The sequence below is a fragment of the Puma concolor genome, chromosome B1 (genome assembly GCF_028749965.1).
Source record: "Puma concolor isolate L17-30 chromosome B1, mPumCon1.1.hap2, whole genome shotgun sequence".
NCBI classification, from domain to species: domain Eukaryota; kingdom Metazoa; phylum Chordata; class Mammalia; order Carnivora; family Felidae; genus Puma; species Puma concolor.
In genome coordinates, this window is record NC_141670.1 from 162,176,607 (window position 1) to 162,202,996 (window position 26,390).

A 26,390-nucleotide genomic window follows, 5' to 3' on the forward strand; every position below is an offset into this window, starting at 1 on the left:
CAATTGTGAGTTCTAGACAAGTGGTCTGATACCTTTGTTCAAAATAAGCAATTCCATTCCTCAAAGAACTGAGCTTTTCTGATGGAGATGTGAGTTGGTATACAATGAGTCTGTAGCACTACAAAACATGCTAATCTATTTCTTGTTCCTTTAAGGAAATAAAAGTAACCTTCAAAATAATCTTTCTATATGCATCTCGCAAAATGCAAGTTTCTAAGTTCTATAATATTTCATTGTTACTAAAGAGAAACTTTTGGGTTATGCAAATCCAGGCGGCTCAGGCTTTAGATATCTCATCTGTCTTTGATGAAAGCCTTGACTTGACAAATACCCAAGATTTATTGCTTTATGGCATCTGGTTAGATATGAATTAATAAGAGCTTTTACAGTTTCTTCTCCCATTCCCATTGTATTTTTTCAAGCACATAAGCTTGCATTTTTATCTACCAATGAAAATAGGATGAGGCATTTTAATTATTTCAAAATCTACAGTTTAAAAAGTCAACTTTATTATAAGTATACAAATGTGAATAAATTGCTGAAAACATGCCCTTAACTAGATAGGACTCTACCCTATGAACAAGATCAGAGGGTAGAGCAGAGGGCATTATGCAACTAATTCCTTATGTAGTGCTTGGGAGGAAATCAGAGGACTCCATTGGCTTTAATATTATCACTCTAATTTCTAAGTCTGTATTTTTATATCCTTTATCTTCCACCTAAGTTCTGTCTACCAAAACTTTTCTACTTCATATGTATTTATGACTCATATCTATGACTTAGTCATATATATATATATATATATATATATATATATATATATATATGTCATATATGATTATGTCACGAAAGCAAATCAATCAACATCCTTACACAGGGATTTCCCAGTTTCTGTCAATGGCACAATTACAACTTTAAACCTTATAGTCACCTTTGCCCCTATCTTTTCTTCACCGTATCAAACCCTATTGATTTTTAAATCATTTATTCATTCAAAACATTTATTACACATATACTATATATTTTTCATTGTGGTAAAATACACATAAAATTTACTATTTTAAGCATGCCTAAGTATACAGTTCAGTGGCATTAAGTACATTCACAATGTTGTACAACCATCACCACCATCCAGTTTCAATGCCTTTCATCATCTCAAATTGAAACTCTGTACCCATTAAACAATAACTCCCCATTCCTACCTCCCCTGATGGCCCTGGCAACCACCATTCTACTTTCTATGAATCTGACTACTCTAGGTCTAATAAATAGCATTACTAAATTTTTTGCATATTCTTAAGTATTTCCTTATGAGATATAGTGTTTATTCAATAAAAGTTCTTTAGCAAATCAATCATTGGAGGATCAATTTTACAGCTGCCTGGATGTAAAGTATGAAAAACTAAATTTCTGGGTCAAAGAACAGCTAGATTTTAACACATTTTTACACACCAGCAAATTTTACTCCAGAAAGATGCCACTGTTAAGAGAGATCATATTTATCTCTACTGTATCATTACTTTTGCATACAAACCAGCTGCTGATTTGTAGCTGCTTCTTCTAGCTCTTTTTGTACCAAATTTGTATAGCACACAATTTGTATAGCAATACAATGATTTGTATTGAACAATTTGCACTTTATCATCTTAATGTGTGATATGGTTATATATATTGCTGTTGTCATTTGTGTAGCTTATGTGGAGGTTTGCCAGGGCCTCCTATGAGATCCCACTGTTGATTTTATAATCCCAGCATGCTATATTATTATTCACTAACATTTTTTCAAGGTATGTATGAAGGATATTTTTCTTTTTTCTTTTTTCCTCCCTTATTTTCCTATATATTTTAAAGTCTATTTTAAGTTAACTGATACAGGGACCATACTAATGATACATTAGCAAAGTAAAGGCAGATGATATAATCTGGTTACATATAATTAGTGGATGATCTGATTCAAGAAATAAAAGATTATAGGGGCACCCAGTGGCTTAGTCAGCTAGGCGTCCAACTTCGGCTCAGGTCATGATCTTGCAGTTCATGGGTTCAAGCCCTGCGTCAGGCTCTGTGCTGACAGTTCAGGGCCTGGAGCCTGCTTCGGATTCTGTGTCTCCCTCTCTCTCTCTCTCTCTGCCCCTCCCCCACTCATACTCTCTCTCTCTCTCTCTCTCTCTCTCTCTCAAAAATAAATTTAAAAAAAGTTTTTAAAGAAATAAAAGATTATAAAAGGAGAAAGTAGAGTGCTGCTCTCTGATAGGATTCCAATTGCAGTTCTTACACCATTATTTTTAATGCAATTTAGAGCATATTTCTTTAACTGCAGTTATCTTCTATATAAAAAGTATGCAAACTCAGAAGGAGGGCATCACCTTGGCAGATCATAAATAAAATACCAGAATGTCCACCAGGAGCCCAGTACAGTGCCCCCATTCACAGATCTTCCTTATATGGAGTATTCATCCTATGCACTCAACAAGTACTGGAGTACCCAGTAGGTGCTAAGGACATAACAATGTTCTAGAAATTTGGTCCAAGATGGTGGTGTAGGAACATTCTGAACTCATCTCTACCCATGGACACACGGATTCTATGCTACATATATAGCAATTCCTCCTGAAGAAGAACCGAAGGTTGATTAAACAGTTTCTGCACAACAAAAGGCAGAGGGACCACAAAGAAAAGGACAGGAGAGATGGAGACATGGTAATAGCAGGAACTCCACCCCCACCCCACAACCCACAATAGGTAGGATATCACTGAGAAGCCAAGCACAGATTCACCTGACCTAGGACACAGGAAAAAAAAAAAAAAAACGAACAAAAAAACCCAGTGGTTTAAAGGGAAACTAAAGTATAATCTTTTTTAATGTTTATTTTTGAGACAGAGACAGAGCATGAGTGAGGAAGGGGCAGAGAGAGAGAGGGAGACACAGAATCTGAAACAGGCTCCAGGCTCTAAGCTGCCAGCACACAGTACAGTGTGGGGTTCAAACTTGGGAATGGAAAGATCATGACCTAGGCCAAAGTTGGTCGCTTAACCAACTGAGCCACCCAGATGCCCCAGAAACTAAACTATAAATGAACCAAAATCCAGTTACAAACCCTAGAGCATCTACCAAACAGTAGAGAAACTACTGGAATTCTCACTCTCTCTACAGCCAAAGGAACTGGTGAGCACTCCTGTTTATGTACCCTCTCCTCCTTTATAACACAGAGGCAGCGGAATTAGATGCCCTAGTCAATCTAATAGGGCCACTACAGTGAGCCCTGGGATCCTAGCCCAGTTCCAGCTGTCCCCACAAGGCAGCTCTGGCCTGTACCCACCTTAGTTGTCCCTCCAGGGAGTCCTCTGCACAGATTATCTCAGCCCACACTGACTCCAGCTCCAGCTGTCCTACCAGGGTGGCCTGAATACGGGGCACACCAGGACTTCTCAGCCCTGTCTACTCCAGCTCTACTCAGCCAGCCAAAGCTGTCAGGCACATGCAATCTACACAGGACACATTCCTACACAACCTCACTCATTCAAGACTGGGAGAGGCAGCTATTCCACCTAATTCGTGGTGGGGGGGGGGGGAACAGAAAGAAAAAAAATGAAGAAACAGAGGAATATGTTCCAATGAAAGAACAAACTTCAGGAAAAAAAAAAAACACAACTAAACAAAAGAGAGATAGGCAATCTAGCTGACAGAGCTCAAAGTAATGGTCATAAAGATGTTCACCAGCCTTGAGAGAGGAGTGGATGAACTCAGTGAGAGTTTCAACAGAGTTAGAATATATTAAAAAGAACTAATCAGAGATGAACAATACAATAGATGAAATGAAAAACATATTAGAGTAAATCAACAGCAGATCATCAGATGCAGAAGAAAGAATTAGAGAAATGGAAAGCAGACTGGTGGAAAGTACCCAAGCTTAATAGCAAAAAGGAAAACTAAAATTTAATGAGGATAAGAAATCTCTGGGACGACATCAAGAGTAGGAACATACACATTACAGGGGTCCCAGAAGGAGAAAAGAGAGAAAAAGAGGCAGAAAACTTACTTGAAAAAATAATAGCTGAAAACTTCCTTAACCTATGGAAGGAAACATACATCTGGGTCCAAGCACAGACAGCACCAAACAAGATGAATACAAGGAGACCCACACCAAGACACAATAATTAAATGTCAAAAGTTGAAAATGAAGAGAGAATCTTAAAAGCAACAAGAGAAAAGCAAGAGAGAAGCATTGTTACATACGAGAGGAAATCCCGTTAAGACTAACAGCTGATTTTTTCAAAAGAAGCTTTCTAGGACAGATGGAGTGGCACAATATAGTCTAAGTGCTAAAAAGAATAAAAAAGCCTACAACCAAAAATACTCTACTCAGCAAGGTTATCATTAAGAATTGAAAGAGAAATAGAGTTTCCAGGACAAAAAATAAAGTTAAAGGAGTTCATCACCAGTAAACCAGCCTTACAAAAAATGTTAAAGGAGCTTCTTTAAGCAAAAAAGTAAAGGCTATAGCTAGAAGTAAAAGAATTATGAACTTATCAAAATTATGAAAAGGAGGTGCCTGGGTGGTTCAGTTGGTTAAGCATCCTACTCTTGATTTTGGCTCAGGTCATGATCTCACAGTTCTTGAGATGGAGTCCCACGTCAGGCTGCACATTGACAGTGCAAGACTTGCTTGGGATTCTCTCTCCCTCGTTCTCTTCCCATCCCCCACATTCTATCTTCTCAAAATAAATGAATAAATTTAAGAGAAAATGATGAAAGGAAAAACATTTCACTGATAAAACCAAACATACAGTGTAAAAGCAGATCAATCACTTACAAAGCTAGTATGAAGGTTAGAAACAAGTAGTAAAATCAATTATATTTACAAACAATAGTTAAGAGATACAAAAAATTTTGGAATGTAAATTATGTTATACACATGAAATACTGAGGGAGGAGTAAAAATGTACTGCTTTTAGAATGTGTTCGAACTTAAGTGGCCATCAGCTTAATATAGACCATTACATACATTGGATGCTACATATAAACCCCATGGTAATCACAAACCAAAATCTTGTAATAAATACACAAAGTGTAAAGAGAAAGGGATTAAAACATAGCACTAAAACTCATCAAAACACAAGGGAAGAGAAGAATAAAGGAGAGAATAACTACCAAAAAACCCAGAAAACCATTAACAAAACAGCAATAAGTCAGTAATTTAAATGTAAATGGACTAAATGACCCAATCAAAAGACACAGAGTGACTGAATGGATAAAAAACAAGACCCATCTATATACTGCCTACAAGAGATTCAATTCAGACATAAAGACACATAGACATTGAAAATGAAGGGATATAAAAACATTTTACATGCAAATGGGAGCTAAAAAAAAAAAAAACCAGGGTAGCAATACTTGTATCAGAAAAAATAGACTTGAAAACAAAGGCTGCCACAAGAGACAAAGAATGGCTTTATATAATGAAAAAGGGATCAATCCAACAGTTTTATGTATGTATGAACCCAACATGAAAGCACCTAAATGAAGCAATATTAGGGGTGCTTGGGTGGCTCAGTCGGTTAAACTTCCGACTTTGGCTCAGGTCATGATCTCATGGTCTGTGAGTTCAAGCCCCACATCGGGCTCTGTGTTGACAGCTCAGAGCCTGGAGCCTGCTTTGGATTCTGTGTCTCCCTCTCTCTCTGCCCTTTCCCCACTCACACTCTGTCTCTCTCTCTCTCTCACTCTAAACATTAAAAAGTTTTTTAAAAAAATAAATGAATATTAACAGACACAAAGGGAGAAACTGACAACAATACAATACAATACTAGTAGGGGACTTTAACATCCACTTATATCAATGGCTAGATCCACCCAGGTAGAAAATAAATGAGAAAACTGGCTTTGAAAACACATTAGACATAGATTTAACGGACATATATATAGGATATTCTATCCAAAAACAGAATACAGATTCTTTTCAAGTACACATGAAATGTTCTCTAAGAGAGATCACAAGTTATGCCATAAAGCAAGAATCAATAAATTTGAGAAGACTGAAATCATATCAAGCATCTTTTCTAAACACAAGGTTATGAAACTAGAATGAATTACAAAGGAAAAAAAACTGGAAAAAACACAAAAACATGGCTAAAAAACATGCTATTAAACAATTAAGGGTCAATGAAGAAATCAAAGAGGATATAAAAAAATACATGGAGATAAGTGAAAATGAAAACACAACAGTTCAATCTTTGGGATGTAGCAAAAGCCATTCTAAGAGTGAAGTTTACAGTGTTACAGGCCTACCTCAAGAAACAACAAACAAATCTCAAACAATCTAACCCCACACCTAAAGGAACAAGAAAAAGACAAACAAAACCCAAAGTGAGTAAAAGGAAATAAATCACAAAGATAAGAGAGGAAATAAATGAAATAGAGACTAATAAAACAATAGAATAGATCAATATAAGCAGGAGCTGGTTCTTTGAAAAGATCAACAAAATTGATAAACTTTTAACCACTCATCAAAAAAAAAAAAAGAAGGGGCAGGGAGAGAGAGGATGCAAATAAATAAAATCAGAAAGAAAGAGACTACAACTGACACCACAGAAATAGAAAAGATTACAAAGAGGCTATTATGAAAAATTATATGCCAACAAAATGAACAACTTAGAAGAAATGGACAAACTCCTAGAAACATCCAAAACTGAATCAGGAAGAAATATAAAATATGGAAAGACCAATTATTAGTAATGAAATTGAATCAATAATCAAAAAACTCCCAACAAACAAAAGTCCAGAACTAGATGGCTTCACAAGTGAATGAAATTAAACATTTAAAGAAAAATGAATGCCTATTATTCTCAAACTATTTTAAAAAATAGTAGAGAAAGGAATGCTTTCAAATTCATCTCTGGGGCCCATATTACCCTGACACCAAAACCAAAGGTACTACAGAAAAAGAAAATTATAGCCCAATTTCCCTGGATAAACATAGATGCAAAAATCCTCAACAAAATATTAGCAAACCAAATTAAGCAATATATTACAAGGATCATTCACGACAACAAACTGGGATTTATTCCAGAGATGCAAGGATGGTTCAATATCTATAAGCCAATGAAAGTGATATATACCACGTTAACAAAATGATGGATAAAAATCACATAATCGTCTCAATAGATGCAGATAAAGCATTTGACAAATTTAAACACTCATTCATGATAAAAACTCTCAGCAAAATGGTCTTAGAACATACTGCAACATAAGAAAGACTTTATATGAAAAACCTACAGCTATTCATAGTAAAAAGCTAAATGCTTTTCCTCTAAGATCAGGAACAAGACAAAGATGTCTACTATTGCCACTATCATTCAGTGAGGTACTAGAAGTCTTAGCAATAGTGATTAGACAAGATAAAAAAAAGGGCATCCAAATTAGAAAGGAATAAATAAAACTGTCACTATTTGCAAATGACATGATACTATATATAGAAAACCCTAGAGACTCCATCAAAAAACTACTAGAATAAATAAATTCAGTAAACATGATAAAAAAATCAATATACAGAAATCTGTCACATTTCTATACAACAAAAAATAACAGAATAACTAAATAGCAGAAAGGGAAATTAAAAAAAAAAACTCTCATTTGTAATTGCATCATTTGTAATAAAATGCCTAGGAATAAATTTAACCAAGGAGGTAAAAGATCTGTACTCTGAAAACTATAAGACATTGATAAAACAAATGACAAAACTAAATGGAAAGATATACCATGCTCTGAATTCTAAGAATTAATACTGTCAAAATGTCCACACTATCCAAAGCAATCTAGAGATTCAATGCAATTATTGTCAAAATTCCAACAGTATTTTTCATAGAACTAAAACAAATAATCATAAGTTTGTATGGAACCAGAAAAGACCCTGAATAGCCAAAGCAATCTTGAGAAAGAAGAACAAAGCAGAAGGTAATCACAATCCCAGATTTCAAAATATACTACAAAATTACAGTAATAAAAACAGTTACTGGCACAACAATAGACACACCAGTGCAACAAAACAGAGAGCCCAGAAATAAACCCACACTTATATGGTCAATTAATCTATTACAAAGGAGGCAAAAATATACAATAGGGAAGAGGCAGTCTCTTCAAATAAATCGTGCCAGGAAAACTGGAAAGCTACATGCAGAAGAATGAAACTGGACCCCTCTTTTACACATTACAGAATAATAAACCCAAAGTTGCTGAAAGACCTAAATGTGAGACCTGAAACCATAAAACTCCTAAAAGAAAACATAGGTTATAATCTCTTGGATAGCAGCCTTAGCAATATTTCTCTGTGTATGTCTCCTCAGGTAAGGAAACAAAAACAAAACTAAACAATTGGGACTATATCAAACTCAAAAGCTTTTGCATAGCAAAGGAAACCATCAGCAAAACAAAAAGGCAACCTACTGAAAAGGAGAAGATACTTAAAAATGACATATCTGATAAAGAGTTAATATCTAAAACATATAAAGAACTTCTACAACTTGACACCAAAACCCCCAAAAAATCCAACTGAAAACATGAGCAGATGACCTGAATAGACATTTTCCAAAGAGAACATATAGGTGGCCAAGAAACACATGAAAAGATGCTGAACATCACTAATCATCAGGGAAGTGCAAATCAAAACCTCACACTAGTCAGAATGGGTAGTATCAAAAAGACAAGAAATAACAGATATTGGCAAGGATGTAGAGAAAAAAGAACCCTTGTGCTCCATAGGTGTAAATGTAAATTGTTGCAGTCACTATGGAAAACAGTATGGAAATTCCTCAGAAAATTAAAAATAACATACAATCTAATAATCCCATTGCTGGATATTTATCTAAAGAAAATAAAAACAGTAACTCAGAAAAATATATGTACCCCTATGTTTACTGCAGCATTATTTATTGTAGCCAAGATATAGAAGCAACCTAAGTGTCCACTAACAGATGAATTAATAAAGAAGATGTGATACATATAATGGAATATTACTCAGCCAGGAAAAATACTGAAATCTTGCCCTTTACAACAACATGGATGGACCCAGAGGACATTATGCTAAGTGCAATAAGTCAGAACAGAGAAAGACAAATCCATACTAAATCTTACATGTGGAATCTAAAAAACAAAACAGAAACAGATTCATAAATACAGAGAACGAACTGGTAGTTACCAGAGGGGCAGAGGTGATGGGATAGAGAAATAGGTGAGGGGGATTAGAGGTACAAATCTAAAGGGATTAAGAGGTATAAAATAAATAATTCACAGGGATGAAAAGTACAGCATAAGGAATATAAACAATAATATTGCATGGTGACAATAACTTTGTTTTTTTTAAATCTTTTTAATGTTTATTTATTTTTGAAAGAGGAAGAGAGAGAGAGAGAGAGAGAGAGAGAGAGAACAGGGAAGGGACAGGGGTGGGGGGCATGGGCATCCTACATGGGCTCCGTGCTGACAGCAGCAAGCCCCATGCGGGGCTCAAACTCATGAACTGCGAGATCATAACCTGATCTCACGTTGGATGCTCAACCAACTGAGCCACCTAGATGCCTCAGGTAATAATAACTTTTAAAAAAATTAATGTTTATTTATTTTTGAGACAGAGAGAACATGAGCAGGGCAGAGAGAGGGATCAGAGGATCCAAAGTGGGCTCTTTGTTGAGAGCAGTGAGCCTGATGTGGGGCTTGAACTCACAAACTGCACAATCATGACCTGAACCGAAGTCAGACACTCAAGCAACTAAGCCACCCAGTGCTCCAGGTAACAATAACTTTGTATACGACAGATGGTGATACACATATGGTGGTGAGAAGTGCATAATGTATCTAATTGCCAAATCACTATGTTGTACATTTGAAACTAACAATAATATTGTATGTCAACTATACTCCAATTAAAAATAAAATTTAAAAAAACGTTCCTGCCCCCAGGAAATTTATGATCCAGTGTGGGAAAAAAAAAAACAGAAAATTATAATATAGTGTGATAAGTGCTATAATGGGAAGTAGAGTGACACTAAAGTATATCCAAGGGTAGCTTAATAAATGGATTCATAAGAGATTCAATTCTACATTTATGAGTGAAATACAATCAAATCCTTAAAGTACTCAGCAGCACTTTACTACTATGTTGAATCATATATAATTTAGAAAACTATAGGAGTTCTTCCAAAAATTTTAAAGTATGACATATATACAGAAAGTGAACATATCTTAAGTGTACAGCTTGGTAAGTTTTTCCAAACTAACACGATTGTGTAACCAGCACGTGGATCAAGAAATCAAACAGTATCAGCATCTAGAAGTCCTTCTTACGCTCCTTTATCCTGATTTATAACAGTAAAGATTATTTTTTCCTATACTTTTTAATGGAATCATGGAGCATGCACTTTTGCATGTCTGGCTTTGTGTCCAGTTGTGGATTGTTCATTATTTCTGCTGTTTTGCATTCTTTGTGTGAATCCACATATTTATCTCAATACATAGGCATCTTGGTAGTTTCTGGTTTGAGGCCACTATTAGTATTACTCCTATAACATTTCGGAACATGTGTTTCAGTGAATATATGTATGCACTTCTGTTATATATTCAGTTAGGAGTGGAGACGCTGGATCCTAGGGTGTGCATACATTCAGCTTTAGAAGATAGACAATAGCAGTTTTTTTTTAAATTTCTTTTTTAACGTTTATTTATTTTTGAGACAGAGAGAGACAGAGCATGAACGGGGGAGGGTCAGAGAGAGGGAGACACAGAATCCGAAACAGGCTTCAGGCTCTGAGCTGTCAGCACAGACCCCGATGCGGGGCTCGAACTCACGGACCGCAAGACCATGACCTGAGCCAAAGTCGGCCGCTTAACCGACTGAGCCACCCAGGCGCCCCAGACAATAGGAGTTTTAATATCACAGGAAAAAAGCAGAAATAGCACTTGAGAAAATATCCATGCTCTAAGATTGAATAAAAGCCAGGATATAAAAATATATATATTCAAAACTATGTAGATTTTTTTGAATTTTTAAAAACATTTTTAAGGTAAACTCTATGCCCCACATGGGGCTTGAACTCAAGACCCCAAGAGCAAGAGTCACACGCCCTAATGCAAACTGGTGCAGCTACTCTAGAGAACAATATGGAGGTTCCTCCTCAAAAAACTAAAAATAGAACTACCCTATGACCCAGCAATTGCTGGGTTAGATGTTTACCCAAAGGATACAAAATTACAGATTCTAAGGGATACATGCGCCCAATGTTTATAGCAGCATTATCAACAATCGTCAGACTATAGGGAGAGCCCAAAATGCCCATAGATAAAGAAGATGTGGTATACACACACACAATGGCATATTACTCAGCTATCAAAAAGAATACAACCTTGCCATTTGCAACAACATGGATAGAGCAAGAATGTAGTATGCTAAGTGAAATAAGTCAAAGACAAATACCATATGATTTCATTCATATGTGGAATTTAAGAAACAAAACAGATGACCATATGGGAAGAGGGGAGGGGGAAGAGGAGAGAGGGAAACAAACCACAAGAGGCTCTTAACAATAGAAAACAAACAGGGTTGATGGAAGGATGTGGGTGGGAGGGAGAGGGGATAGATGGGTGATGGGCATTAAGGAGGGCACTTGTGATGAGTATTGGGTGTTGTATGTAAGTGATGAATCACTGAATTCTACTCCTGAAAACCAATACTGTACTGTATGTTAACTAAAATTTAAATCTATCTATCCATTAAAAAAAAAAAGAGTCACATGCCCTACTGACTGACCCATCCAAGCGCCCCTAAAACTATGTTAAACTATCACAGTATACAGGAAAATAACCTGGAAGGAAAATAAATCAGAAATGTAAGAGTTATTATCTTTAAGTGGAGGATCTGTTAGCAATTTCTTTTAAACTTTTCTATATTTTCCAGGACTACTGACCACCTTAAATCTCATACACGTTTTTATCCAAATGGATATATCCATGGAGTACCAAAGTGAAGACAGTTATGATGATCAGACGCTATGACATTCTCCAATCTGCAAGGAATTTTGTGAATGCTTGTTGAATGACTAATACAGAATTCTATGTCACATACCTGGCATATGTTTATATGTTCTTATATTTTGTGGCAAAGTCTCAGATTCACAGAAAATCAGAATTGAAAAAAAATGACGGGAGTCATTTGGTTCACTTGCTTTCAAATATTTTTAGCTCTGGAAGACTTTATTTGAAATTTCATATGGAAACCTAATATATAAAAGTGAGAGACACAGAGCATTTTGAAGAGGCTTTGGGAGTGAGTGCCCTGCCTGCTTAGTTCTCTAAAGTAAACAGGTCTGAAATGTCAAGAATCTTTAAGAGAGAACTTTGAAAACCACCGATCCAATTCAATCCACTCATTTTCTGGAAAAAGAAGCTGAAGCAAAGCCACAAAGCAAGTTAGCTACAGAACCAGATTTTCTGACTTGGGAGTCTAATGTTTTCTAACATATCCACTGCTTTTCACGTGGACTTATTGCTCTCCAATTACAGGAACAATGCCTATGCCCCTATGTTTCCTAGCCAGGCCAGCACAGACAGACAGCAGTGCCCAGAACATTTTTTTTTTTTTTTAATCAAACAGTTGACATACACCTGCTATTCTATTCAATTGGAAAAGGCCAGATTACCACCTAAGGTTAATTATATACAGAAAAAGCTATGCATACTTTTTATTTTTTTTTTATTTTTTTTTCAACATTTATTTATTTTTTGGGACAGAGAGAGACAGAGCATGAACGGGGGAGGGGCAGAGAGAGAGGGAGACACAGAATCGGAAACAGGCTCCAGGCTCTGAGCCATCAGCCCAGAGCCCGACGCGGGGCTCAAACTCACGGACCGCGAGATCGTGACCTGGCTGAAGTCGGACGCTTAACCGACTGCGCCACCCAGGCGCCCGCTATGCATACTTTTTATAAAAGGAGCTAAGGATCATCTCAGTCTCCTCCTCAGTGGCACCAAGGACATTTCCCAGTACCAGTAAGGAGTAGATTAACAAGTTAAACAATAAAGCAGCTGAGGTATGTAATGGACTTAAAAATCAAAAACAGGAAAAAGACACATATTGAAGAAATTTCTTCCTGCCCAGAGCAATTAATGTGGTGAATAGATGGAAAAGGAGGCAGACTATTTTTAGGTTTTAAAGGTAAGATAAGAGATATGAAGAAATAATAATAAGCAGTAAACCCCCAGTGCAGGGGCAAACACAAGGGCATGTTTTCCTTTTTTTCCAAAAGATATTTTTAGTGCTGGCAATAACTGCTCAAAGTGTTACCCTGCAGTTGTTTTTCCATCATATAAAGGAACTGAGTACTGGAGAGACACAATAAAAAGTCCAGAATGAAATCACAGAGCAGGGGCATCAGTGGAGGCGAGAGGGATGAAAATGAGCTCCCAGATTCTGGTACATGTCTTATCCCGAGCTGAGTTTATAAAAAGGCAAACTTCCCTTTATTCATAAGGTAGTGTGCAGTACTTTTAGAATTGATGCTTACAATGATGATCATGAGGTGGCATGTGTATCAGTAAGAAAGGATCAGAGTCTATGTTCAATGGAGTTTGGCTGTGGGATGTGCTAGCGTTATTTCTCCATCGGTAATCCACACACAGCACCGCACAGACCCTCCTCTGTCGATTCACATAGTACTGAACAAGCTTGTCTCCTAGGTGCAGTTTCTCCCGTTGAAATTCACTTTGCTCACACCTGCAAGCACTTTTCCTATGCCACCACTGCCACAATGACATCGCAATTTCTGACACTGGTAGAAAACATGACTTTCAAAACCCTTTTCACATCTATTTTCTCATTTTACCCTCATGACATCTCTGTAATGTGCACTTGCCATTGGACAGATAAAGAAACTTATGCTCCAAGACTGTGAGTACTCCAAGGTCTCATAGTGGTCAGGTGGAAACAAGAACCTGGAACTTCAAGTTTTCAGTCCATCATTCTTCTATTACAATTTATTTTCCATCTGGCCCTTTACAGAAATTTGCCCACCTCTGCTGTAAAATCTGGTTCTGTTTTTTATAAAGAGATCACAAAGCAATTTTTGGCAAGGGAGACTAAGAAACTGTCTATAGATTCAGAGAGGCCAGAAAATTTCTTTCTGTTACTGACAATCCACTGCTTTCGTCTATGACCCCATCACTTGACCTTTCCTTCTTAGTGTATCTATTTGTGAAGCTGAGGTATTCAATCTACTCTTGGCTCCTAGGACTGAAATTTTCTAGCACCTGTGCACTGTGTCTAGCTATGATTACTGCCTAATTCTCATGTTCATAAGAAATGTTAAGACAGAAAAAGAATGGGTTGTCAGCGTACAAAAGTCAGTAAAAGTAGTTACAGCAACAACTTGTTTATCCGAGCATATTTTTTGAGTTAATGAAAGTATATCCCTCACATTATGTTTGTTGCTTTTAGTGGAATACTTTCCTGAATGTATATCATAAATTCTGTCTATATTTAAACACACTTTACCCATTTTTTTGCTGACTCAGAATCATCATAATGAAATTTGTTACATGATAGCCCTCTGGGGCCACTACAGAATGGAAGTTAACTGAGCGAACACAAAAGAGCCAAGAAAACTGAATTCATAGTTCTTGTATCTGCTGTTCTCCTTCCCTCATTCTCAGCACCCATCCTGTAGTGAGTGGAATGCTAGGATTGGAAGGTGATCTAAATCAACTAACAATCTCCTGCTGAAATTCCGCAATCCAAAAACAAAACAAAACAAAACAAAAACACAAAAAACAAAAAAAAAGTACCCATCTAATAGGATGGTCTGTCTTAATCCACTCAGGCCGCTATAACAAAACATCACAGACTGGATTATAAACAACAGAAATTTATTTCTCTTAGTTCTAGAGGCTGGAAGTTGGAGATGAGGTGCCAGCATGGCTGGGTGAGGGTCCTCTTCTGGACTGCAGACTTCCTGTTCTGTCCTCAGATGGTGGAGGAGGCCAAGGAGCTCTCTGGAGTCTCTTCTATAAAAGCACTAATCCCATTCAGGAAAGCTCTGTTCTCCCAACCTTGTCACCTCCCAAAGGCCCCACCTCCTAACACCATCACCTCGAGCATTAGGATTTCAATATACAAATTTGGGGGAAACACAAACATTGAAACCACAGCAGTCTGGTCTAGGTTAGTTCACCACATCATCAAATGTTTATAATATGCCTCCTCTGGGTCAGTCACAGTCTTAAATTCAAAGATGATTGAGACATGGTTTCTGCCCTTATGAAACATGAAATTCCAACTTTGGTAGAAAGCGCAGTGTTCTCATAGAAGACTATACATGAATAAGAAAGCCCCACTTCTTAAAGCTTCATATTTGTCTATTTTGCTCATTTAGTACTATCTATTTTACTTTCAGGGCTCCACTCACACATTTATTTTTCTGATGACAATGAAAATTGTCTAAATGGAGAAGAAAAAATTCTTAGCAGTTAAAGCAGTCAGAACACTTGCTTTCTTTCCATACTCAGGATTTTGTCTTACAACAGCACCCCTTGAGATAAGGCTTCCAAGAATAAATTCTACCTAAAAATGGCGATGTCCTTGTAATATACCATAATACTTCAAAGAATTGTTTTGCAGTAACTAATGTTTTGCCCTCAAATTACTCCTTAAAGGTCCAAAAGGAGGTTAGGTATATTTCAACATGATTCTCCCACTGAGCTGACCTAAACTTTCTGTCTCCATTTAACAATGATGAACTAAAGGAAAGTCCTAAATACTTCTACTTGATCATGGGTAAGTCTAGCAGTAAGATTTTTCTTTCACAAGACTCAAAATCAAGTATTATACAAAGAATAAAGGGTACCTTGGGAAAGAGAAAGATGGAAGAGGGAGAAGAGAGAAATGGAAGAAAGAAGGAAAGGGTTCAGGAAGGCAGAGAGAAATGGAGGGAAGAGAAAAGAAGGGAAAATCAAGAAGAGAAAGACATGAAAGATTAATACCCAATCAAGAGGTCTTTATTCAAAAAAATTACAGCGTTGAGAGAAGATCACAAATGAAGAGCTATTTACCGAATTTCCTTATATGAGTGTGAAGAGCCTAAGGTGAAGACAGAGGGACATGGCCTAAGGTTTGTATTCTCTGGCACCTGACCCTTTCTAGATCTGATATCAATTGATGGCACCTGCCTCCCAGCTCCAGGGCAAAGGAAGCATATATGTCACCTTCTATCAGGTAGTGATGAAAAAGCTGGATTTAAGCCCAAAGCAAATACTTATGTGGTAAAATAGTATTAGCAACTGAGGAAAAAACAGGCTTGAACCAGGGTTAAATAAGTGGAAGATTTAGTCAACACTATAGAAAGGAAGGATGAATAAAAGACTGGACTAGAGTAGATTAAGCCATCACTACTGCCAAATGATAGGATGAAAAACTCAAAAAAGTCACCTATAAGACTACCAAAACAGAAAAGAATTTAGTAAGTCTGATGGAGTATGAATCAATGGCTTTCATAAACAATAAACAGAAGATATAATGGATAAAAAGACCTCAATTACAATAACAGCCAAGACAACAAAATACCTAATAAAATAAGCTTAATAGGAATATGAAGGAATATATGTAGAAAACTTCAAAACACTTCTAAAGGACAGGCAAGTGACCAAGTAGAAAGGCACACCATAGTCTTGGATAGAAAACTGTGACATCATGAAGACATCAGTCTCTAGAACTTCCTAGAAGCCAAATACAATTCCAGTAAAAAATAGTGGGGAAAGCTCTGAAAAAGGAGAGCAATAAGGCAAAACTAGTCCCACCAGATATTAAGATGTTTTATAGACTCTCAATAATTAAAACAGTATGAAACTATTCCATGAATACACAGATAGATCCATATGAGAATAGAAAGTCCAGAAAATAGATCAAGATACATTTTTGAATTTAATATAGGATAAAAATGGCATCATAAGTGAGTGGGGAAAGACCATTCAATATACAGTTTAGATAGTTGGATAGCCAACTGGAAAAATGTGAATTTGGAACTAATATTCACACCATACACCAAGATAAACTCCAAGTTGAGCAAAGATTAAAATGTTAAAAATATAACCATAGAATTATTAGCAGCCACACACACAAAAATGAGAACCTGATGTTATCTGCCCCCTGGTGGAAGAACACCTAGGAAGTAGTCTTAAAAAAAAAAATCTAGGGGCGTCTGGGTGGCTCAGTTGGTTAAGCGGCCGACTTCGGCTCAGGTCACGATCTCGCGGTCTGTGAGTTCGAGCCCCACGTTGGGCTCTGTGGTGACTGCTCAGAGCCTGGAGCCTGTTTCAGATTCCGTGTCTCCCTCTCTCTCTGACCCTCCCCCGTTCATGCTCTGTCTCTCTCTGTCTCAAAAATAAATAAACGTTAAAAAAAAAGTTAAAAAAAAAACCTAACCAACCTAGATCTAATAGTGCCTTGATCCAACTACCAATTTACAGAAACAGAGGAACACAGAAACTACACTGCAGGGATGCAATCAGTAAAATCCACACTGTGGAAGACTCTACACTCAGGACACCTAGGGCAGGACACTCAGGGTGCAAAACTCCAGTGAAACATGCAAGAACAGTTATATCTGCATACATATTTGTTACAAGGAAAAAAAGAATACAGATTAACATTTTTCTTGTATATACATTAAAAAACTCAAAAGAGATTCACATAAAACTAAAAATAGTGATATATTTTGGAGGGAAACTGGCATTTTCCCCAATGGGAAGAAGAGTTCATTTTATACTTTCTGAACTTGAGGGTTTTTTGTTGTTGTTGTTGTTTTTAAGGTTATTTATTTTGAGAGAGAGAGAGAGAGAGAGAGAGAGAGAGAGAGAGAGAGAGAGAGAAAGACCACACATGCAAGCGAGCAGTGGGGGTGGGGAGAGACAGAGAGAGCGAGAGCAAGAGAGAGAGAGAGAATCCTAAGCAGTCTCTGCACTGTTAGCGCAGAGTCAGACATGGGGCTTTATCTCACAAACTGTGAGATCATGACCTGAGCCCAAAATTGAGAGTTGGACTCTTAACTGACTGAGCCTCCAGGCGCCCCTTAAATTTTTGACCCATGGAAATTCAGTATCCATTTAAAAATTAAAGAAATAGGGGCACCTGGGGGGTTCAGTTGGTTAAGTGTCTGACTCTTGATTGGCTCAGCTGATCTCACAGTTCCTGAGATCAAAGCCCCATGCCCGGCTCTGCACTGACAGTGCAGAGTCTGCTTGGGACTCTCTCTCTCCCTCTCTCTCTGCCCCTCCCCTGCTCACACACTCTCCCTCTCAAAATAAATAAATAAATAAATAAATAAATAAATAAATAAATAAATAAACAAACAAACAAACAAACAAAACATTTCTTAAAAACTAAAGAACAATGAACTTAAAAAAAGCAAAGCAAAGCAAAGCAAGAAGGGGAGGGGAGGGGAGGGGAGGGGAGGGAAGGGAAGGGAAGGACAGTAGCTCTTAACCTTGAAATGACCATGTTAAAAGCTCCTAAGTACAAGTTCCTGAAGAGGTTAGCAGCAAGCAAGAGATAATGAGCACCTGAATTAAGGTAATTTGTCTTGCTTTTTTCACTGGAGAATTGCAACAGTTTCCAAATTCATTTTCCTGACTGCAGTTTTGCATCTTTCAATCCATACTTCATGTAGCTGTTGCAATTATCTTTGTAAAATGCAAATCTAATCATGTTTTTAAAAATTTGGAGATTTCCTAAAACATTAAAAATAGAAGTACCAAAAGAAAAATAATTACTATATGATCCAGCAACTTCACTTCTGGGTATTTATCTGAAGAAAATGAAAACCTAACTCAAAAAGATATCTGCACTTCCATAATCACTGTAGCATTATTTATAATAGTCAAGACATGGAAACAACCTAGGTGTCCACTGACTGATGAATGGAAAAAAAAAGACTAGTATATACGTATATGATGGAATATTATTCAGCCATTAAAAAGGATGAAATTATGCCTTCTGGGACAACATGAATGGAACCTGAGGCTATTTTGCTAGGTGAAATAAGTCAGAGAAAGACAAATACTGTATGACCTCACTTATATGTGGAATAAAAATCCAAAACATCAAGGGTTTACAGAGAATAGGCTGGTGGTTGCCAGAGGTAAAGGTGGGAGTGGGGAGGGGGATATGGGTGAAGAGGGTTAAAAGGTAACTTCCAGTTATAAAATGAATAAGCTATGGGGACATAATGTACAGTATGGTAACTATAGTTGATACTATGGTGCATATTTGAAAATTGCTAAGAGAGATCTTAAAAGTTTTTATCACAAGAAAAATATCTGTAACTATATATGATGACAAATGTTAACCAGACTTACTGTAGTGATCATTTCCCAATATATACAAATATGGAATCATTATGTTGTATACCTGAAGCTAATATAATGTTTGATGTCAATTACACCTCAAATAAAAAACTTTCAGTGTCTTTTTTTTTTAAGTTTATTTTGAGAGACAGAGAAAGAGCACGAGTGGGAGAGGGGCAGAAAGAGAGAGAATCACAAGCAGGCTCCACACTGTCAGCACAGAGCCTGATGTGGGGCTTGAACCCACGAACCATGAGTTCTCACCTCATCTCCCCCAAGCAGAACTTGCAAGGACCATGCTTCCCTAGTAGAACTAAGGCTCACAGAATCCTTTGTTCAAATGTATAATACAGGCATGTCACAGCATGCCATAACTACTATTTGTTCTAGTCAGTATTTTTTAAAAATATTTTAAAAATTTTTTTTTTTTCCAATGTTTTTATTTTATTTTTGGGACAGAGAGAGACAGAGCATGAACGGGGGAGGGGCAGAGAGAGAGGGAGACACAGAATCGGAAACAGGCTCCAGGCTCCGAGCCATCAGCCCAGAGCCTGACGCGGGGCTCGAACTCACGGACCGCGAGATCGTGACCTGGCTGAAGTCGGACGCTTAACCGACTGCGCCACCCAGGCGCCCCTAAAAATATTTTTTAAATGTTTGTTTGTTTGTTTGTTTATTTAGAGAGAGACAGAGACAGAACCTGAGCAGGGAAGGAGCAGAGAAAGAGGGAGACATAGAATCTGAAGCAGGCTCCAGGCTCTGAGCTGTCAGCACAGAGCTCGATGAGGGGCTTAAATTCGTGAAATGTGAGATCATGACCTGAGGCAAAGCCAGTCACTTAACCGCCTGATCCACCAAAGTGCTCCTAGTCAGTAGTTTTTTTTAAGTTTATTTTATTTATTTAGAGAGAGAGCTTGCACACATGCATGAGCAGGGCAGAGGCAGAGAGAGAGAGAGGGAGAGAGAGAATCCCAGGCAGTCTCCAAGCTGTTAGCACTGAGCCCAACTCAAGGCTTGATCCCACAAACCCATGAGATTATGACCTGACCAAAATCCAAGAGTCAGACGCTTAACCAACTGAGCCTCCCAGGTGCCCCTGTAGTCAGTATTTAATAAATGAATTATCAGGCCTTACAGCCAACCCAACTCCTTCTGCAAAGATCCTAAATTCAAAGAATGGGATTCCAAAAAGAGAATCAAAAGGCAGGCTTATAAAAAAAAATGACTAGTTCACTGAAATGAATTTATTGGTTTGTCTTCATTCCAGATGGTCCTTGAAATCAACATCCTGTATTACTCACACAGCACATCAAGAACTGCAGAGAGCCTCGTGCCCTTCTTCCCACAGGTTCCAGCAGGCTGACTCCTTCAAATAGGAACAACTTTCCCTTAGGCATATACTAACTAAAACCCCACTATCTAATTTCTTAGGGAGGAGAGTGAAGTTGAAGAGCTGGTTAGTGGAGAGTCAGGAATTGGTCATAAGAGCAGAGACTAGAAATCACACATACTCCTAATCAGATCCCTATGCTAATCTCCTAGAAAGCAAAGGAAGCCTTCAATCTTACTACTCCTTGTTTCTTGCATGTTTAGGATATTTGAGCTGATGAGCAAGTCTGTGGCTACAGAAATACTCCTGAGCTTTGACAAAGATATGGGCGTGGCTGCAGATCAAAGTGCTAGAGTGGACGAGGTCCTCCAGACAAGTGGCTGCCTGCCCCACCTATAGGTAGGTTTCTGAGAGCTTTTACTCCTTTTTTTTTTCTTTACTCAAATGTAATCTTTTGGTCTCCTTTCTCATCATTCGTACAACCAAACAGCCCTAATTTTACTTCCCTCCTCATTTTACTTTCCTGTAGTGTTATCATACTGCAAGCTTCAGTGCACTTAACGGTCATTTACGTTTTTACAGATTATGCTGAATCTCAGACCCAGCACCTCTTAAGATTTCACCAAACACAAAATTTAAGCAGTGATCTAAATCTTCTTATGTTCTTCTTACCTCTTCTTACGCTGTAGTAGCCCTGGAATCACAGGACTTTAAGCAGGAAGGTATCTAAGAGATAGAGAGGTGAATATCTTTGTCCAAGATTATGCTAGTTAACTGCAGAAACTTGATCAAAGTCTGTTTTCCTAATATCCAGTTCACTGTTATTTCTATCACATCTAGTTATCTCCATTTTTTTCCCTTAATCTTAGATACTGCTTTCAAATTTGTTTCATAGCAAACTATGGTCTAGCCCACCAGAATCCTCAAATGAAGGAATTTTCTGATACCAGGAGCATCTTCTTGAATCAAACTCCCGCCTGAAACAGGGAGTCCAAGTGTGGGTGAAGGGGGGCAGAGAGCTGGATTTGGGGGGGAGACTCATGTTATTCATGTTCAACTAGATGAATTCATCTTCACACCATCTACCAGTTAGATAGTTCTGAAGTGACCTGATATTGTATCTTTTTCATAATATCAGTAAGTTGTATTTAGGACAGTGAAGGTCAAAAGGCAGACCAGGCTCCAATGCAACTATTTGGCCAAATATCAAGAAAGATGGTAGATTTAATTGCTCTGTGTTATTGTCCAAAGTAAATGAAAGAACAGTATCATTATAAAACAAATAATTCCAGGGAGAATCTTCCTGCAATCATCCAAAATCCTTGTAGGGAACAAATTATTTGTAGCCATCATAAGAAAATTCTTGCATGTTCAAGTAGACAACTGTTATGAATTGAATTTTGTCCCTTCCAGAATACCTTGGAGTCCTAACGCCTAGCACCTCAAAATGTGACTCTTATTCAGAGATAGGGTCCTTACAGAAGTAATCAAGTTAAAATGAAATCATTAGGGCGGGCCCTAATCTATGTGACTAATGTCCTTATAAAAAGGGAAAATCTGGACAGAAACACATAAAAAAAAAAAAAAAAAAAAGACAGTCTGAAGACACAGAACACCACGTACTAGCCTAAGAACACCTGAGGCTACCAGAACCTAGGAGAGAGGAGTGAAGCAGATTCTCTCTCACAGACCTCAGAAGGACTCAACCCCGCCAACTCCTTGATTTGGACTTCTACTTTCCAGAACTGTGAGATAATCGTTTCTTTATTTAGTTTGTTTCTTTATTCCCCGAGTTTCTGTTGTATAAGTCACCCAGTATATGGGTGCTCTCTTATGGAGCCCAAACTAATACAACAGCTGATGGCCGATGGGATTCTAATAACGCCCAGTCAGTGCTCCAAGGAATCAACTTCAGGTTAACACAGAGATGACCTCTTAACATTAACAGAAGGTATATAGCTTCGCTCACCACAGAAAACAAATCCAAGAGTTTTTCCAATTGGGAATATTTTACATATTTATGCAAACACCAATTTCAAATGATGCTTCTCTCTAAATGCCACCTACCACTTTTGCCAAACTGGGTACACAGAGTGGCCACACACACACACACACACACACACACACACACAGAGTATATCCCTATATTTGGCTTTGAATAGATCGGAAGTTCCCACAGTTGCTGGGACTATGACTGCAACAATTCCTGTCAGTTTAGCAGAGGAGATTGGAACAGCTGCATCTTCAATACACATCATTGTCTTAAAAAGATGCTCAGAGTGAATTACAATTAAATTACAGAGCTGTCAAAAAGGGTTATAATAATAGCATTTATTCACCACATTTACGAGGCCAGACATACAAAAAAGGAAATAAAAGCTGAGGGGAAAAAAAACAAAAACCCACTCCACATTACTTACCTCAGCAGGAAATGTGATTGAGGGGAGAAGAGAAGATGAATTAGTTATCATGCAAAGAGCATAGCAACAGCAATGCTCTGTGTTTCCAGAGGGTCTTCCATTCCAGAAGTCAGAGGCACTTTAAGTCATCATCTGGTAGAGACTCATCTCTCTTTTACAATTGGAAAAAGGAGGGCCAGCAAGGGTGCCATGACTCACCCACAGTTACAGACAAGCAAGGGAGGAGCTGGGACCTGAACCAAGAGCAAGGATGACTCCCGCCATGAGCTAAACAAGGAAAGCAAAATCAGGGCAGCCAGATCTGGCCTCTTGTTTTGCTCTCATCTAGAAGAGTATATTAATTTATTCTGCAATTATTTATCATGCAGCCCTTGGAGAAGACTGAATATTGTCCTTCGCTTCTCCTGCCAAAATGACACAGGTAAAAGAGGGGAAGAAAATCCTCCACTGCCATTTAGTCAGTTCTGCTACTAATCAATAATGTATTCAGAACCACCGGAAGAATGGTACAAGTCACTTAGTCACCTTCAACCTCAGCGTCCGAAAGATAGATCGAGGATAGTAATGCTTATGCAGTGACAAAACTCCTTGAATAAAAAAAAATTTGCTAACTAGATCACCATGCAATCCAGCAATCAACAAATATCTACTGCATTCCCTCTTTGTGTAAGACATGATAGAGACTGTCAGAAACCAAGAGAGGTGTCACGTTTAGACTTGTTTCTCAAGTGCTCTAGTTAAAGAGAGAAGATACACAGAAAGATAAAGCAAAATAAGGAAGCACATATACTGTATTTTAAGTTACTAATTAAGTCACTTAAACAAGTTCAGAGCAAGGAGAAAATTAACTGATTCTTACCAATCTATTTCTCACCCTTTCTTCCCTGAATATGATCACATAATGGTGGCTTACTTGGCACCCTCAGGTTTACCTGAGAGTTCTGAAAATTTATTTCAATTGGTCATTCAATTAAACCATCCTTTCTACTAGTTAGGTGGTATTTCCATTATACATAAAGTCCCAACCCATCCCCCATTTTAGACCCTTGCTTGGTGGCAGCAGAATGAATCACTAGGGAAAAAAAAAAAACATCTCTAATAGCGCTACATCTGATAAAATCGATGACTTTATAGGAGCTGTTCCCTGAATTAAGACAAAGGATAGATGACACATGACATTATTCTCCCACTCTGTGCCAAGGGCAGGTATCACTTATTGATCATGTAATTATTTTTCTGCTCAGTGTAAATACAGCCCTACAATCTTTCTTAATACAGTACCACTGGCAGCCACTGGTCAAAACTGACTGGTGATAACAGAAGCCACTTGCAATTACAGTGAGATTTTTTTAAGTTTATTTATTTATTTTGAGAGAGCATGAGTGGAAGTGGGGCAAAGAGAGGGAGAGAGAAAATCCCAAGCAGATGCTAGGCTGTCAGTGTGAAGCCCGACTAAGGGCTTGATCCCACGAACTGTGAGATCATGACCTGAGCCAAAATCAAGAGTCAATGCTCAACCGACTGAGCCACCCAGGCACTCCTGCATCTAACTTCTTAATAAGCTAATTATGTCATACAACATTTACGCTCTAGGTTCAAAAGGTGATGAGCAGAACATGATTCAAAGATAAGTTGACAGAGATGGACAGCTATGCCCCAGTATCCATTCTCTTTTCACCAAATGTTAAACTCCACTTTAACTGGGTATCTGGCTATCTTTTCAACAAAATGTTAAACTCCACTTTTAACTGGGTATCTGGCTATCTTTTCAACAAAATGTTAAACTCCACTTTTAACTGGGTATCTGGCTATCTGCAAAAAAGTACTTAAGTTCTAGATAATGGGATATAGTCAGCCTCCAGGTTGTGTGCTTAAATGGGTAGAGAATACATACTAGGGCTGGCCAAGCAACAAGGAGAAGAACTTAGGTCCCAGATTTCATTATGGAGTAGAGCCACCATACTGCCCCCAAAGCGTCTATCTACCTCTAAGCTGTTATGAGCGAGAAATAAGTTTCTAATGTCTTCAAGTTACTGTTATTTTGGGTACTGCTCCTTGTGGACAAGCTTATATCCTGACTAGCAAGATAAGCACATATTAATTTGCACTAACCTAGAGAACCAGTTCTTTTATCAGGAATAAAGCAATATGAGAGAGTAAAAGGAAATTTTTCTTTCAAATATAAATCAAAGAAAACATCTTCCAATCTGCTTTAAATATTTTCAGTGGTGACAATCTCATATTCCTATGAATTCTGTATTTACATAGACAGCAAGCACACATCTCATATATCTTTTTATGTAAATCTGATCATACAGAATATCTCACATGGAAGTTCATAGGTACAATACTGAGCCATGGGAGTATTGGAATCTGTTTCAAAACTGTAGATCCTGAATTTTTGCCATCAGAAGTGGCAAATAAATCTGAAACAAATCTGAGGATCTAAGCTAGTAAATAAAGTATTTTATTTCTATAATGAGTCCTGGACTCTTAATTTCCATCCCTTTTCCCAACACACACACACACACACACACACACACACACACACACACACACAACTTACTCACTCAAAACATATCCATGCTTATACTCACACACAAACACGCATACAAACAAAACATTTACATAGGTTACAAAAGAGTTTAGAAAAGTACATGGGGGCTTAGTCACCTGTTCTGTATGATTTTGGCTCTTGCAAAGTATATCCCCATAGTCTCTGTCCCATTTCAAACCATTCTTTGGCACTACTGTGGTCTGAATACCAGGTGAGACAGTTGTATAGCAACTCAACATGGCTCTTCAGCTACGCTACTATAATTTCATGGTAGGAACAAATGTAGGGTTTCCAAAGACCAATATGAACAGATTTCATCTCCCATAACTCTTGGTGTGTGCATTATTTATCTTTGGTGGGTGTGGGAAAGGAAGGAAATCTAATGACCTTTTAATATTTAATGTCAGCGCCCAGTTTAAAAAAAAAAAAAAAAAAAACCTTAAGAACCTGACTTCATTTACCTCAATCCTCACCTTTCCCTGGCTTACTCGCAGGTAAGGCTAGCCAGTAATTATAAAAGACTATGAGGATTATAATGATTCCTTTTTCTCTTTTTATATTTCACTGAAATTTTTCCTTGTTTAAATATGTATCATCCTTGTTTTAAACATGTATCCTCTCACTTAGAAGTAAGACCTAAAATCTCACCAACTTAGAACAGAATGATGGAAGAAGAGTCTAATGGATCTGTTTGCCTACCACTAA

The 26,390-nt window shown here is 37.7% G+C and overlaps 1 protein-coding gene across 9 annotated transcripts in view; it reads right to left on the bottom strand.

The window, feature by feature from the left end:
* The window catches only part of CRACD (capping protein inhibiting regulator of actin dynamics), a 282,825-nt gene that overhangs the window by 94,722 nt on the left and 161,713 nt on the right, over nucleotides 1–26,390 (bottom strand). The window contains exon 1 of one of the 9 annotated variants that reach the window (XM_086705001.1): nucleotides 23,129–23,290. The exons of the other annotated variants lie outside the window; for them this stretch is intronic. The gene's annotated coding sequence lies outside the window, so the exon portion shown is untranslated. Of the gene's footprint in view, nucleotides 1–23,128; nucleotides 23,291–26,390 lie in introns of those variants that run through there. 9 annotated transcript variants of the gene reach the window in all.